Below are 16,791 nucleotides of genomic sequence, written 5' to 3'. Positions count from 1 at the left end.
ATTGCTGACATAATGTTAGATACTGATAATGCTTTGGAGAGAAATACGGAAAATGAGGAGGAAAGGGAAAAGGAGAATTAGGGAAATCCTCTTTAGTAAAGTAACTTTATAGTAGAGACCTGGAGAAAGTAAAAAGGTAAGTCATGTGCAAATACCAAGGAGAGGAAAGAGCAAATGCAGAGGCCAATAGGCAAGAGCGTGCTTGGTCTTTTCAGGAATGGCAAAGAAAGAAGAACCTAGAGTATAGGTCTCTGGGAGACTCCAGCTTTATTTAAACCTTCCTAAAGTTGACTCATTGGAAAAGACTCTGATACTAGGAGGGATTGGGGGCAGGAGGAAAAGGGAATGACAGAGGATGAGATGGCTGGATGGCATCACCGACTCAATGGACGTGAGTTTGAGTGAACTCCGGGAGTTGGTGATGGACAGGGAGGCCTGGCATGCTGCGATTCCTGGGGTCGCAAAGAGTCGGACACGACTGAGCAACTGAACTGAACTGAACTGAACTGAAAGTTAAAGGATGGAAGTGGAATGGGAGAGAACTTGGGTTACTGTTGTTCAACTGAAAGTAGAAATTGAAGGTGGTGCTAGTGGTAAAGAACCAGCCTGCCAATGCAGGAGACATAAGAGATGGGGATTCCCTGGATCGGGAAGATCCGCTGGAAGAGGGCATGGCAACCACTCCAGTGTTCTTGCCTGGAGAATCCCATGGAGAGAAGCCTGGCTGGCTGTGGTCCATAGGATCACAGAGAGTCAGACATGACTGAAGCAACTTAGCACAGCACAGCACAGAAATTAAAGTAAGGAGACAATAATTAATCTTCTTTCCAAGCCCCCCAGGAAAGTAATCACAGAGGATGAAATATGGTTAGCGGGGATTTAAAGGTTGAGGGAAGAGAGAAGAACTTTGCCCACTAAAGCAAATGGGGGCAATCACAACTGGACTGAAAATGAGGTGACCGTCATTATGCTCTACAAGGCGGGCATCTGTAGAAGGGATCACATTTCAGATTAAAAGCAATCCACCATAATTTCCCAGGGACATTTAGATGTAAATATGCCTGTTTGTGCACTGAGTCACCCTTATTCCTGATCACCATTGTTTGAACCTGGGAGGGAAAGAGTGACACATGCATCATACACCCAAGCCCCAGATTAGAGCCCACATTGAGTGTTCATCTTTCCTTAGTCAAGGAGCTAATCCTCCACTGTGGACAGTCTGGGCTCCTGGCTCCTCAAACCATTTCTTCTGAAGCCAAGTTTATGGTCCCAGGACCTGCTCACATTCCACAGAGGGTTAAGGTTTCTCATTCATCTCTGTCTGGGCCCTGTCCTCAGATTAGCGACCACTGAAACATAATCCTTGTGATGAGGAATGAAAAGCCTGGCGTAGAAGATGTGTGTTTGGCATTTGTTTATTTACTTATTTTTTTAATATTTATTATTTTATTGATGTATAATTGATTTACAATGTTATGTTAGTTTCAGATGCATGTATATACACACATATATATGTTCTTTTCAGATTCTTTTCCATTATAGGTTTTTACAGGATATTGAATATAGCTCCTTATGCTATACAGGAGGTCCTTATTGTTTATTTTACATATAGTAGTGTGTATATGTGGGCTTTCCTCATAGCTCAGTTGGTAAATCATCTGCCAACAATACAGGAGACCCGGATTCAATTTCTGGGCTGGGAAGGTACCCTGGAGAAGGAAATGGCAACCTACTCCAGTATTCTTGCCTGGAAAATCCCATAGACAGAGGAGCCTGATGGGCTACAGTCCATGGGATCGCAAGAGTAGGACATGACTTAGCAACTAAACCACCACCAGTATGTATATATTAATTTCAAACTACTAATTTATCCCTTCTCTCCACTTCCCCTTTTGGTAACCACAAGTTTGTTTTCAATGTCTGTGGATCTATTTCTGTTTTGTAAATAAGTCCATTTGTATCATATTTTAGATGCCACATATATTAGATTGGTGCAAAAATAGTTGCAGTTTTTACATTGTTGAAATTTGCCATTTGATATTGGAATACATTCTTAAATGTGGTTATGTTATATATCATTTTAAAGTGCATTTCTTGCTTTATGGGTTTTTTTTTTTTGCTAATTGCTTATTACTTGCTGTTTATTTTAGTTATGTTAAACAAATCATGTTAAACAAAAAGAAAATTTGAGTGATTTTCTTATTCAAGTTCAAAATGGATCATAAAGCAGCAGAGGTAACTCAAAACATCAACAATGTATTTGACCCAAGACTGCTAATGAATATACACTGCAGCGCTGGTTTAGGAAGTTTTGCAAAGAAGACAAGAGACGTGAAGAGCACAGTGGCCAGACATTGGAAACTGACAATGACCAATTGAGAGCCATTATCAAAGCTGACCCTCTTAACCGCTACACAAGAAGTTGCCCAAGAATTCAATGTCAACCATTCTATGGTCATTCAGCATTTGAAGCAAATTGGAAAAGTAAAAAAGCTCAACAAGTGGGTGCCTTGTGAGCTGATCACAAATCAAAAAAAAATCATCAATTTGAAGTGTCATCTTCTCTTACAACAACAAACCATTTCTCTATTGGATTGGATTGTGACATGTGATGAAAAGTGGATTTTATATGACAACTGGTGATGACCAACTCAATGAGAGGGTCAAGAAGACACTCCAAAGCACTTCCCAAAGCCAAACTTGTACCAAAAAATATCATGGTCACTGTTTGGTGGTCTGCTACCTGTCTGACCCACTATAGCTTTCTGAATCCTGGCGAAACCAGTACATCTGAGAAGTACACTCAGCATATCAATGAGATACACCAAAAACTGCAATGCCTGCAGCCAGCATTGGTCAACAGAAAGGGCCCAATTCTCCACAGCAATGTCTGACACCACATAGCACAATCAATGCTTCAAAAGTTGAATGAATTGGGTTACAAAGTTTTGCCTCATCCGCCATATTCACTTGACCTCTCACCAACTGACTGCCACTACTTCAAACATCTCAACGACTTTTTGCAGGGAAAACACTTCCACAACCAACAGGAGGCAGAAAATGCTTTCCAAGAATGTGTCAAATCCTGAAGCATGGATTTTTATGCTACATGAATAAACCAACTTATTTCTCATTAGTAAAAATGTGTTGATTGTAATGGTTCCTATTTTGATTAATAAAGACACATTCAAGCTTAGTTATAATGATTTAAAATCCATGGTCCAAAACCGCAAATATTTTTGCACCCACTTAACAAGGGATATCATAGAGTATTTCTTTCTCTTTCTGACTTACTTCACTTAGTATGATAATCTCTAGGTCCATCCATGTTGCTGCAATATATATATATATATATATATATATTTATATATTTATCATCTTTTGGTAGACATTTAAGTTACTTCCAGATCTTGGCTATTGTAAATAGCGCTGCTATGAACATTGAGCGTATGTAACTTTTTGAATTAGAGCTTTCATCTTTTTTAGATATGCAGAGGAATAGGGTAGCTGGATCATATGGTAGCTCTATTTTTAGTTTCTTAAAAATTTTCATACTGTTCTCCATAGTGGCTGCACCAATTTTCATTCTCACCAACAGTAAGAATTTATCTCTCCAGCATTTATCATTTGGAGACTTTTTAATGATGGTCATTCTGACCCATGTGAGGTAATAACTCATTGCAATAGTTTTGATATGCATTTCTTTAATGTTTGCTTATTTTTAAATAAATTTAAAAATACTCAGTTTCCTATCTCACAGGACTGTCAAAAGAACTACATGAAATCACAGAAATAAAGAACTTAACCATTCACTGAGTGTTTATTACTATTATTATTTTTCACTTCAAAGGAAATTTCAAAGAGTGGAGTTGAGGAAACGACAAAAGAAAAGTACTTCTCATATACCTTCTGAGCCAGGGAAAGGGCTGAAGGGCTAATATTCCAAAGACAGACTAAAATTTCACATCAAGAAATGGTAGCTTGACCCAGTGCAACACCCAGAGAGGCCTGATGAATGGGAATCAATAGGCCATTGGATATTTCATTGTTTGGTGGGCTGGCTTCATAATTTAAATTCAGTTTTTAACAATATATATTGTCAGAAAACATCTGGCAGACACAGAGGGCCTGTCTGCTGCATTCCTTTTTCCTTCTTGACAAATATTCCTAGAGGGGGTGAGAACTAGACATTCTTCCAGGACATCCTTTTTATCTTACAATAACCCAAATCCTTTCTGTGCACAAATTTAATCCTGTAGTGCAGAAAAATGGCAGCCTTCTTCATCTGGCAAAAGTCCCAAGTGCAGGTGTTGGTTGCCTTCCCAAGATTCTCATTTTAAGAGTCCCTATCAAGAGACTGCTTCATTTCATCTCTAGTGCATAGCATGAAGATGTTGCAAGTTTTAAATTTTTCTCGTTGTTTCCTGATCTCAGTTGCTGAGGACACTCAGACACTGAAGACAATTTGGAGTATCTTCCCAGCTCTGCCCCTCTTTTACCTGTGTTCCACAACTACACTCACAATTTGGGGTGAAGAGGATTGGATACCCACAGTCATATTGCAAAGCTGATGGGACAAGAAGCGAGACTCTGATCTATGTCAGGTCACTGGGGATTCTTTCCAGTGAAATGGGAATTGAGAGCAAGATCAAGGGCTACTGAGAAAGAGTTAGCCACTCCCTGTGGCTAAATCCAGAACACACAAACCAAGAAGCAATGGTTGCCCATGTTTTCTGTTATGCAAGGAGGAAGCAGAGAATGCCACCCACGGGGAAAGAGAAAAATGAAGCATCGAAGGTGAATCCAGCCTCTGTACCTTGACACTGAATTAAATCTCAGAGACAAAGTTTTGAGTGAAGTAGAAAAGAATAGCTTTCTTTACTGCTTTGGCAGGCAAAGGGGGACACAGCAAGATAATGCCCTCAAACCTGTCTGTCCCAACCTGGAGGGGGAAGCAAGGATTTTTATAGCAGTGGTTCACAGAAGGCATGATCAGCTCATGGGCATTTTTCTGATTGACTGGTGGTGAAGCAACTGGGAGTCAGCATCATCAACCTTCTGGTTTCAACTGGTCCAGGGTCTAGTTCTTATGGGCAATATATACAGTTAACTTCTCCCATCTGGTGGGGATTTCAGTATCTGCAAAAGAGCTCAAAGATATTGTTAAGTGTATCCTTTGAAGGGGAACCAGGACACTGCCTCAAGACTTCACTATTTCCTTTGACTCTTCCTCCTTTGACTCTACATCCCCTCCCTTCCCTAAATAGAAATTGTTTGAATTTGCTCATTGGAATTCAGGGAAGGTCAAGGAGGCGGACGAAGCTTGTTTCTTGTTATCAAGAAATGGCACACAGAAAGGTTTTTTGAGCCCATAAGGCACCATAGAACCCTGCTCAGGTTCAGTGTATGTGTCTAGAGAAGCAGAGGCTAAAGGTGGAGAGGGTCTATTTCCTGGTTCTCAGTGGCTTTCTTACCTCTGGTCCCATCCTGAGGCCCAGGTGTACCCTGCCTTGAGTTTTACAAGGCACCCTTGCATCCATATACTAAAAATTCTCCTTTGTAACCCAGCTAGAAAGTGATCTAGTACGTTTCTTGAGTCTTCTATCTTCCATTTCTCTCAGTGCCCTGACCCTGCACTTTGTATACAGGGAGGGAGAGACACATTCTCCTATTTAGAGCTCACAGATGACTAAGCTACTTAACCTGCAATTATATTTCCATGTTGGGAATGCATATTACTCCATCCCTCAATTTCCATGGAAAAAAACATGTGTGTGCATGTATACTCAGTCTTTGCGACTTTATGGGCTCTAGCCAGCCAGAAATTCTCTCTCCATGGAATTTTCCAGGCAAGAATACTGGAGTGGGTTGCCATTTCATACTCCAGGAGATCTTCCTTACCTAGTGATTGAACCCAGGTCTCCTGCATTGCTGCATTGCAGGTGGATTCTTTACCAGCTGAGCCACGAGGGAATAGGAAGGCACAAATTTCCATTCCATTTTCAGGAGATATCAGTAGGGGAGGAAGGGAGCATCTCTGTCCATTATCCTCTTCTAACTCATGCTTTCACACAGAAAAAGCAGTAACTTCCCTCACTGAGATTGGGAGGAGTGACTGAACTCCCAGTGTAGGCGTTATCTTCTCTTTCCTGCTCTAGTTTCACTGTGGAAAGAAAGTGTAGAGGCCTGACAACCCTTTCCCATCAGTCCTGCATCATCCCTGGGTCAAGGGAGATTGTAGATCTCCTTGTAAATGTTTTGGCAAATATCAAATCTTCAGATCTGATTCTTTACTGCTGAGGTTGAAATGCAATGGGCAGATGAGGGTAATCAAGTCCCAAGATCTAGACTTGTGGAGGGGAGACAGGGCTTGTGAGGAGGGCTTAAGTGGGCTGCAGATGCATGACACATTACATGATACATTACATGATAAAGTAATATTTGGTTCCTGAGTCTATTCCTAAATTGGATAAGCCATTTAGAGGAAAGAATATGATCGGTTCCTCAGAATCCTCACCAGTCTTGAAGATACGTTAAAGAATGTTGAGTTCCATGAAAGAAATAAATACCTAACTACACAATAACTACACCATAGTGCGTGCGCATTAAGACTTTGCTGTGTGACTGCCTATTTAAAGATGGGTAATCTATCATGGTATCTTAGTTGTTCTCCTTTATTTCCTAAACTGGTTAAAAGTAACATATTTATACACAGTGACAATAATTAAAAATCTTCTAGTCTTTCTTGACTCCTTTCTTTCTCTCATTGGTCTTGTTTATTTGTCAAGCAGTGTCAAACTCTTTTGTGACCCCACGGACTATAGCCCATCAGGCGTCTCTGTCCATGGGATTCCCCAGGCAAGAAAACTGGAGTAGGTTTCCATTTCTTTTCAGGGGATCTTCCTGACCCGGGGATCAAAGCCATATGTCCTGCATTGGCAGGCAGATTCTTTACCACTGAGCTATCAGGGAAGCCCCTCTCTCTTATTAACCGCATCAAAATCAACAACTCTTATATGTTTTTACCTTCTGAGGGTTTCCTCTGTTCTTATTTATGGGCATTACTTAAGTTCAGGTCCTAGTTTTAATTACTGCTGAAGCTTTCTGTCTGTCTTCTTTGCCTCCAACAACTTTCACATTGTAGCAAGATTTACCTTTATGAAGCAAGTCTGATGAGGTCAGTGCCCTGACTAAAAGCTTTAGATAGTCCTACAACCATTTACTTCCAGGAATATCTGAGTGTATTAATATAACACATCACAATTTGCAAATTTAAGCAATCTACAAATTTCAGCAAGTTCATTTTCTTCCATCATGCCTAACGATATCTCAGTATGTTTACGTCTGCAGCACCATGCCCCATCCTGATACCCTAGCCAGATTTATATAATTACATTTCTTCATACATGTTATTAAATGCCCAACCACTTCACTATGCCTGTAATATTCTTTTGTTGGCGAGGCCATAAGAATAACAACTTACCCTTGAAGTCTCGGCTAAAAGTTTAAATCTTATGTGAATTTGGTTCCATCCATGCTCCTCACTGCTATTTGCAAATCATTCTCATTCTGTTTCCTCCCTAGACACTCTCAGGATTTGAGTTACATATAAATAAATTATATTACTCATTATCTGTCATTGTTGATGTCACTAATGAACCCCTAGAAAATATCCCTTTATTTTCCACAGGTTTATGTTCTTTGTTCACTTTCCCTCTCTCTAATACTGCTAATGTCTTAATTCTTTGATGATTGCAATATACACAGTAGATGACTTAATGCAGCACTTCAGCCTCTCAGTTTCTTAAACTCCTCTCTTCAAGGGATCCAGTCCTCCACAACTTATGGGCCTTTCATTCATATATTCAATAACCCTAGACCTTTTCATTACCAATAATCCCTCCATGATCTTAATTTAATTCATTTTATTCTCTGATCATAACCTCCATTCATCCTTCTATTGCCCCAATTCCAACTTCACCAGTACCTCCAGTCAATTGATCTTTCTGTTTTTTCACTGCCTCTAACTTTCTTAATAGTCTCTCTTTCTCCCCTACTTACTCATTTTAAATTCCACAATCAATCAATATACTCACTTCTTTGTATATACCCGTAATTCCTTGTTGTATTCACTTGACAAAACCACAACCTTGGTTAAATTCATCTTTTTACCTAATTTGTGCTTTCATTCATGCAAAAAAATGCACTGAAGACAAATGCTCTTGATTATGAAACTCAAGTGAACCCATATGCTGCTTGATGCTCATATAATACTATTTTTCTCCCATTTAAAGTCAGTTCCTTCACTTGAAAACTAGATCCCATCTTGTCTTACTTACTCAATAACATTGCTCTAGCAATTCTCCCATTTCCTCTCCTGAATCACAAATGTCTCCCTCTCTACCAAATTTTTCCCATCAATCTACAAACTCAATCGAACTATTTATCCCATCTTAAAAACAAAAACAATATACCCTCCTCTTAGCCTTACTTCCCTTGCTTCAGTTCAGTTCAGTTCAGTTCAGTCGCTCAGTCGTGTCCGACTCTTTGCAACCCCATGAATTGCAGCACGCCAGGCCTCCCTGTCCATCACCATCTCTTGGAGTTCACTCAGACTCACGTCCATCGAGTCTGTGATGCCATCCAGCCATCTCATCCTTGGTCGTCCCCTTCCCCTCCTGCGCCCAATCCCTCCCAGCATCAAAGTCTTTTCCAATGAGTCAACTCTTCTCATGAGGTGGCCAAAGTACTGGAGTTTCAGCTTTAGCATCATTCCTTCCAAAGAAATCCCAGGGTTGATCTCCTTCAGAATCGACTGGTTGGATCTCCTTGCACTCCAAGGGACTCTCAAGAGTCTTCTCCAACACCACAGTTCAAAAGCACCAATTCTTCAGTGTTCAGCCTTCTTCACAGTCCAACTCTTAAATCCATACATGACCACAGGAAAAACCATAGCCTTGACTAGATGGACCTTAGTCAGCAAAGTAATGTCTCTGCTTTTGAATATACTATCTAGGTTGGTCATAACTTTCCTTCCAAGGAGTAAGCGTCTTTAAATTTCATGGCTGCAGTCACCATCTGCAGTGATTTTGGAGCCCAAAAAACTGAAGTCTGACACTGTTTCCACTGTTTCCCCATCTATTTCCCATGAAGTGATGGGACCGGATGCCATGATTTTCGTTTTCTGAATGTTGAGCTTTAAGCTAACTTTTTTGCTCTCCTCTTTCACTTTCATCAAGAGGCTTTTTAGCTCCTCTTCACTTTCTGCCATAAGGGTGGTGTCATCTCCTTGATGTTGCCTTATTTGTTCACAAGTGTTTCCCTTTCTAGTAGAACCCCTTGAACGAGTTGTTTATATTCATTCTCTACAATTCTTTTCCTCCCATACTTGTTAATAAATGCTCCAACCCAGCTTTTGTTCCTACTTACTTATCAAAACTGCATGGTCAATTCTCAGTTCTCCTCTTACTTAAATTACTAGAAAGAGTTGATAGCCAATTCCTTTGTTTTCCTTGATATACTTCCTTTGCTTTGGCTTCCAGAATGCTCCACTCTAGCTTTACAGTATTGTTCACACTTTAGTCTCCTTTGCAGTTTTTCTTCTTCTTCCCATTCTCTTAATGTTTAACTGCTCCTTTGTCATTCTATTTTCACTCATTCTTTTACACTCTCATCCAGGATCATGGCTCTGAATACCATCTCTATGCTAATTTTCCACTTCTCCCAGACTTCTCTCCTGAACTTCAGACCTGCATATTCAATGGGCTTCTCAATATCTTCACTGAGTGTCATTGTCATCTAAAAACACACAACTGTTGAGCTTAAACAGTTCTAATTCCTGATCTCTCCATGAAAACTGTTTCACTATCCACTTTCCTTATCTCAAATGATAGAAACAATGTTCTGGTTCAAGTCAAAAAAAATTTACACTCATCTTTGACTTCTCTCTGTTACATTCCCACACACAATCATTTAGCAAATAGAGTCGGCTATAATTTCAAACATAGCCGGAATCAAACACTCCCCAGTATCATCATTACTGCCACCCTGATCTGAGCCACCATTACTTTACTCCTGAATTTCTGCAATATGATAATTTAGGGATTAGGATAGGTTTTTTGTTTGGTTCGTGTGTGTGTGTGTGTGTGTGTGTGTATATGTGTGTGTGTGTGTGTGTGTGTGTGTGTAAGGGCCATTTAGTAAATGTAGGCCATGTTGTCATTGTGGCAACTATAGTGTAATTAGGTGTAGCCGTACTCTGATATACATTCATTTACAAAAAAGCAACAAGTAGAATTTGGACCATTAGCCATAACTTACCACATCTTCGTCTATCTGGTCTCCTTTCTTCCATCCTCACCCCACTGTTACCTTTGCTCAACACAGCAGCCAGAAGAATTAAAAGCACAGGTCATATCATGTCCCGTCTCTGCTCAAAACTCTGTAATGTCCTCCATTCTTGGTCAGTACAAAAACCCTTTCCATAACCTAGCAGACCCTGTGTGATCTGGCCCCAGGCATGTCCCTAAAGCTCTTCTCTTACTGCATTCTCTCTCTCATTCACTCAGCTGCAGCTGCACTAACCTCCTTATTGTTTCTCAGATAGCCCAGGCACACTCAAGACTTGGAGTGTTTGCATCAGCTGCCCGTGTGTGGATATTGGCTAAATACCGATACAGCCAATGCCCTCACCCTTTTAACTTGGTACTCAAATGTCACGTCCTCAGCAAAACCAATCCTGACCACTAGTCGAAATTACAGTCTCCCTCTATGAATCTCAATTCCCCTTACTTTCCTCTATTTTTCCCTGTTCTTTTTCCAAAATTTACCACTTTCTAACATTAAAAAATAATTTACTAATTTATATTTATTGTAATGCTATCTCTTCTAGAATACATGCTCCACAAGGCCAGCGATTTTTGGCTTTTACTCCCTGTGTATCTTGAGACCGTAGAGCAGTGTGTGGCACATAGCAGGCATCCAGAAAATATGTACTGAATGAATGGAATCTGTATGAACTCCTTCCAATCCCAGAGATGTAGTAAGTCAATCTATTCTCTATGTTATTTAATTCTTTGTACATACTATTATTTTAATCTTTTTATCCTAATTTATTATTACTTTTGTATCTCTCTTGCCCATTACAGAGTCACATTCTTCTTGGACAGCTCCTGCATGTTTATTTGCAGTAAGTAATACAGCCTGTCACCTAGAAAAAGGACAAATCATGCCAACTTAATGAACGTACAAAGGTGCTATATATGTGTAGTTCTCTGACACCAAGTCACTAACTCTGCAAGTCAGTTACTATTTTAACAGTCTCTCCTTAACCCCACTTCAGATGTATGTATACACACACTCTACTAATTGAGATAATTTTAAACTATTTTTCACATATTTGCTTAATTAGCTTGCAGTGACCTTTGTGAAAACACTGGCCTCTGATGATTATAAGAGGTATTTTTCTGGCATAGACACCAAAGCATCAAAGAATCAGCTAGAACTAAAGAAAGCAATAACACAACTGGTTTTAATTATTCCTGACAGGCAGCTGAATATATCACACAGGTCTTCTCCCCAGTACATCACTCAAAACAGACCAGTTATAGGAAATGGTGGAGTTACAGAATGAGGCCAAAATGTGTCCACAGTATAAAGCAGCTCATCTTTCATGTGGGTGACCTTATTCACTTTGTTTTATATTTTTATGATGATCCTGAATCTATAAAATTGTTGACCCCTTGAGATTTGGCATGCTTCTATGCTATTGCTGAGGAGTGGTGGCTCAGGTTCTCAGAAGAGGAGGTAGGTGAAGACTGCACCCCTTCATGAATCATTGGATAAACCAAGGGGTCCTCCAAAGTTCACCTACAACTGCAGACATGTTTGCAATTAATTCATCTACGAAGTACAGGTGCGCACCTTCCACTTCTCTTCAGTTTTCAGAAAAGGATTGACTTCCTCTAAGCCTAGCTGCTCCTTTGGACTTATTGCTTTGCAGGAAGCAGATGAGGATTACAAGTCACTTTGTTAAGACCTACTCACAATTTTAGGGCTTCCCTGGTAGCTCAGATGGTAAAGAATCCGCCTGTAATGCAGGAGACCCAGGTTTGATCCCTGGGTCGGGAAGATGCCCTGGAGAAGAGAATGGCAACCCACTCCAAAATTCTTGCCTGGAGAATTCCACGTGGTCTCAAAGAGTTGGACATGATTAAGTGGCTAACACTTTCACTTTATCTTTTTTTCTGTTTCACTTACAATTTTAACATGTCTCTTTTATGAGGTATACCTTCCCACCTAATGAAACTATGGGTCTTTGGTTGGCCATATCCTTGAATTGGCTGCTATTGAAAAAAGAGATTTCCTAACTAGGCAGGATTTTGCCCCAGGACCTAACTTTCTTGCCACAGTCTTCTCCCATAAGTCTGACCCCTGAGCTTACTGCTGCCTTATTTCTGTGCCTTACCTGGTTCTTGCCAGTTTGCATTGTTTGGTTACTCCTTGGACCTGTCTTGTACATTCCAGTGCTCATGGAACTTTAGAAGCTCTTGGTTTTTCCTGCTGCTTTGCTCCGATTCCTGTTTGGTGCCTCTTGAAACAGACTGTCCCCTGAGTCTCTCTACTTACATACTTTCAGTAAAATTTGGACTTCCTTCAGTGAGGTAGTTGGGCTTCCCTTGTGGCTCAGCTGGTAAAGAATCTGCCTGCAATGTGGGAGACCTGGGTTCGATCCCTGGGTTGGGAAGATTCCCTGGAAAAGGGAACAGCTACCCACTCTAGTATTCTGGCCTAGAGAAGTCCATGGACAGTATAGTCCATGGGGTCACAAAGAGTCAGACACAACTGAGCGACTTTCATTTCACTACCTCACTTCAGTGTAGTAGGGGATATAGGTTTCCCTGGTGGATAAGTGGTAAAGAACTCACCTGCCAATGCAATAGACATGGATTTGATCCCTGAGTCAGGAAGATCCCCTGGAGAAGAAAATGGCAACCCACTCCAGTATTCTTTCCTGGGAAATTCCAGGGACAGAGGAGCCTGGCAGGCTACAGTCCATGGGGTCTCAAAAGAATCAGATACAACTTAGTGACTAAACAACAATAACTAGGGCGTATGATAAAAACTGAGGCTCTAACATGAGTGTCCCACTAAGGAGCTCAGAGTTTAATAGAAGAAATGACAGGTAAGCAAGCAATGACAATGGCACATGATAAGTGCTGTGACATGTTAAGCAGATGGTATGAGGGTGGCACATAGTAGGGGCATCTAACCCAGCACCTGGAAGGAAGCTTTTCTAGAGTCAGTAACATCTTTACAATCTGAGACAGACAAAAAGAATGGGAGACATTCTGGAACTTCCCTGATGGCCCAGTGGTTAGAACATGCGTGTGTACTTAGTTCCTCAGTCATGTCCAACTCTTCGGGACCACATGGACTGTAGCCCCCCAGGCATCTCTGTCCATGGGATTTTTCAGGCAAGAATACTGGGGTGGGTTGTCACTTGCCTCCTCCAGAGGATCTTCCTGACCTGGGGACCAAACCCATGTGTCCTGTGTCTCCTGCATTGCCCGTAGATTCTTTACCCACTGAGCCAGGCTCAGCTTCAAATGGGGGGCATTGATGGGTTCAATCCCTGGTCGGTGAACTAAGATCCCACATGCCACGTGGTATGGCCAAAAAATTTTAAAAAATAAAAAATAAAATAAGAATGAGAGATAAGGAAGTAACATCAGTAAATACCTTGTGCCATACGTCATAGCTCCTTGAGAGATCTATAAGTAGTTAAGCACAATTTCAAGAAATGTGGGAAAACAGGCTGGAGAGAGAAGCCAGGGCTAGATCACAAAAGGCTTTATGTCATTCTAAGGTGATGGGAATTCATTTTATCAGTGATGGGGAGTCATTGAAAGTTTATACATAACATGGGCAGTTCAGGTTTTAGAAAGCTAGCATCGGTGTGGAGAATGGATTTCACCATCCAGCTACTTCCCTGAACCTGGCCTGCATCTTGCCTGCCCTATCTTATCTTCCTTTGACTCTGAAGAGCCCAGCTCCACACCTCTTTTATCAGTATCCTCAAAAGTAATGACCAGAATCAGTTTAGAACTTAAAAAATACAAGTTATTTGATCCCAATTCACAGAATCAGATTCTCATGGGGACAGGGCCTGGGAATCTCTATTTTATAAAATCTGCCCAAATGATTTCAGGGCACTTGGACTATGAACTAATGTAGATTGTCACTTACCATACAACACAGATGTATTGATAAACAACAGAAATATGCTTGCCTTGTTGAAGACGGCTGGAGTAGGTCTCACTCCAAATGCCTTCCTTCTATAGCATCCTTGACTCTACTCAGAAGACCAGAAAATTCAGCCCCTTCCTTGTAACCTCAGATCTTTCCATCATTTTTAAACACATGCTAACCTTCACATGAACTATCAGGCAGCATGCTCTGACTCTGATGGCCTCACCTCTCAAGCTACTCTTCCCTTTAGTTGCTAAATCATGCCTGACTCTTTTGCAGCTCCATGGACTGTAGCCCAGGCTTCCCAGGTGGCACTAGCAGTAAAGAACCCACCAGCAGGAGACATAAGAGCTGAATGTTCAATCCCTGGGTCAGGAAGATCGCCTGGAGGAGGGCATGGCAACCCATGCCAGTATTCTTGCCTGGAGAATTCCATGGACAGAGGAGCCTGGTGGACTACAGTCCATGCATGCATGCATGCTCAGTCGCTTCAGTTGTATCCAACTCTTTGAGACCCCATGGACTTATGTAGGCTGCTAGGCTCCTCTGTCCTTCTCCTACTGCCCCCAATCCCTCCCAGCATCAGAGTCTTTTCCAATGAGTCAACTCTTCTCATGAGGTGGCCAAAGTACTGGAGTTTCAGCTTTAGCATCATTCCTTCCAAAGAAATCCCAGGGCTGATCTCCTTCAGAATGGACTGGTTGGATCTCCTTGCAGTCCAAGGGACTCTCAAGAGTCTTCTCCAACACCACAGTTCAAAAGCATCAATTCTTTGGTGCTCAGCCTTCTTCACAGTCCAACTCTCACATCCATACATGACCACAGGAAAAACCATAGCCTTGACTAGACGGACCTTAATCAGCAAAGTAATGTCTCTGCTTTTGAATATACTATCTAGGATGGTCATAACTTTTCTTCCAAGGAGTAAGCGTCTTTAAATTTCATGGCTGCAGTCACCATCTGCAGTGATTTTGGAGCCCAAAAAAATGAAGTCTGACACTGTTTCCACTGTTTCCCCATCTATTTCCCACGACGTGATGGGACCGGATGCCATGATCTTCGTTTTCTGAATGTTGAGCTTTAAGCCAACTTTTTCCCTCTCCTCTTTCACTTTCATCAAGAGGCTTTTTAGCTCCTCTTCACTTTCTGCCATAAGGGTGGTGTCATCTGCATATCTGAGGTTATAGATATTTCTCCCGGCAATCTTGATTCCAGCTTGTGTTTCTTCCAGTCCAGCGTTTCTCATGATGCACTCTGCATATAAGTTAAATAAACAAGGTGACAATATACAGCCTTGACGTACTCCTTTTCCTATCTGGAACCAGTCTGTAGTTCCATGTCCAGTTCTAACTGTTACTTCCTGACCTGCATACAGATTTCTCAAGAGGCAGGTTAGGTGGTCTGGTATTCCCATCTCGTTCAGAATTTTCCACAGTTTACTGTGATCCACACAGTCAAAGGCTTTGGCATAGTCAATTAAGCAGAAATAGATGTTTTTTTGGAACTCATGTATTCATATTAATGGCACAATTATGTTATTTCCTGCTTGAGCTCAGGACCCGGGATGCTGAGGAATGGACAACTGTGTCAATCAGCATGTGAGTACTTGCAAAGCAGAAAGTCAAGAAGTAAGAGAATAAGGGTGCTAAGTGTAAAAGAAGCAGAAAATGCCTAGGATGGGCTGAAAAGGAAGATTTAGTTAATTTTTTTTTTTCAATACTTAGAGGATGAAAACATGAGAATTCTTGTTTTGTCACAGTAATCCTGTTTGGTAATGATTCACCGTTTTATTTAATTTGGTCTCTGCTTTCTCCAGCAATGGTTTTAACTCACATTTTGTTACATTACCCTAAAATGTTGTGAATGACATACTGCAGCTGGAAGGTGCCAGTGGCAGAGTGACATAATTTTCCAGGACATAAAATCAAACTACTAAGTCATGCTATATCAACATAGTGTTCTATAATAATTATTTTCCTCCTAATTTAGAGCTATGACTTACAAACATGATTTTAGGGTGATAACATATGCATTTAACAAATTTTCTTTACTTAAATTGATTGTATTTCATAGAAGACTCAATATATAATACATCAAAAGACAAATAAATCCTTCACATGAAGACTTTAGAGCATTTTAAATAAAATAGAAGTTATATTTAAACATTCTGCTAATAGAAGTTAAATTACATTTTTGTTTTTGAAAGATTTTAGATATTTTTAATTAAGCTAACTAATTAAACTAATGCAGTTAGTTCAGTTTTCAGGTTTACCATTTCTTATCTCTTTCCAGTGTACATTCTTATCAATCAAGGAAACAGGAGCAACTGCAATGAAGCAAGTTGTGTTAGAAGCCAGTGACTAAAAGTAGATTATCAGTGACATTCACTTATATGTTCACAGCTGAAATTTCAAGGGTAAAACATTTCGTCCTGAAAGGAGACACTTCCCCATCACTGAAATGCAGACTTCTGTTATGAAATTACATCCATATTACATCATTGGGCAGAGAAACTGACCCCAAATAGAAAGTGAAACCATA

Source organism: Capricornis sumatraensis, chromosome 14 (genome assembly GCF_032405125.1).
Source record: "Capricornis sumatraensis isolate serow.1 chromosome 14, serow.2, whole genome shotgun sequence".
Classification (NCBI taxonomy): domain Eukaryota; kingdom Metazoa; phylum Chordata; class Mammalia; order Artiodactyla; family Bovidae; genus Capricornis; species Capricornis sumatraensis.
This window is presented reverse-complemented; position numbering follows the sequence as displayed.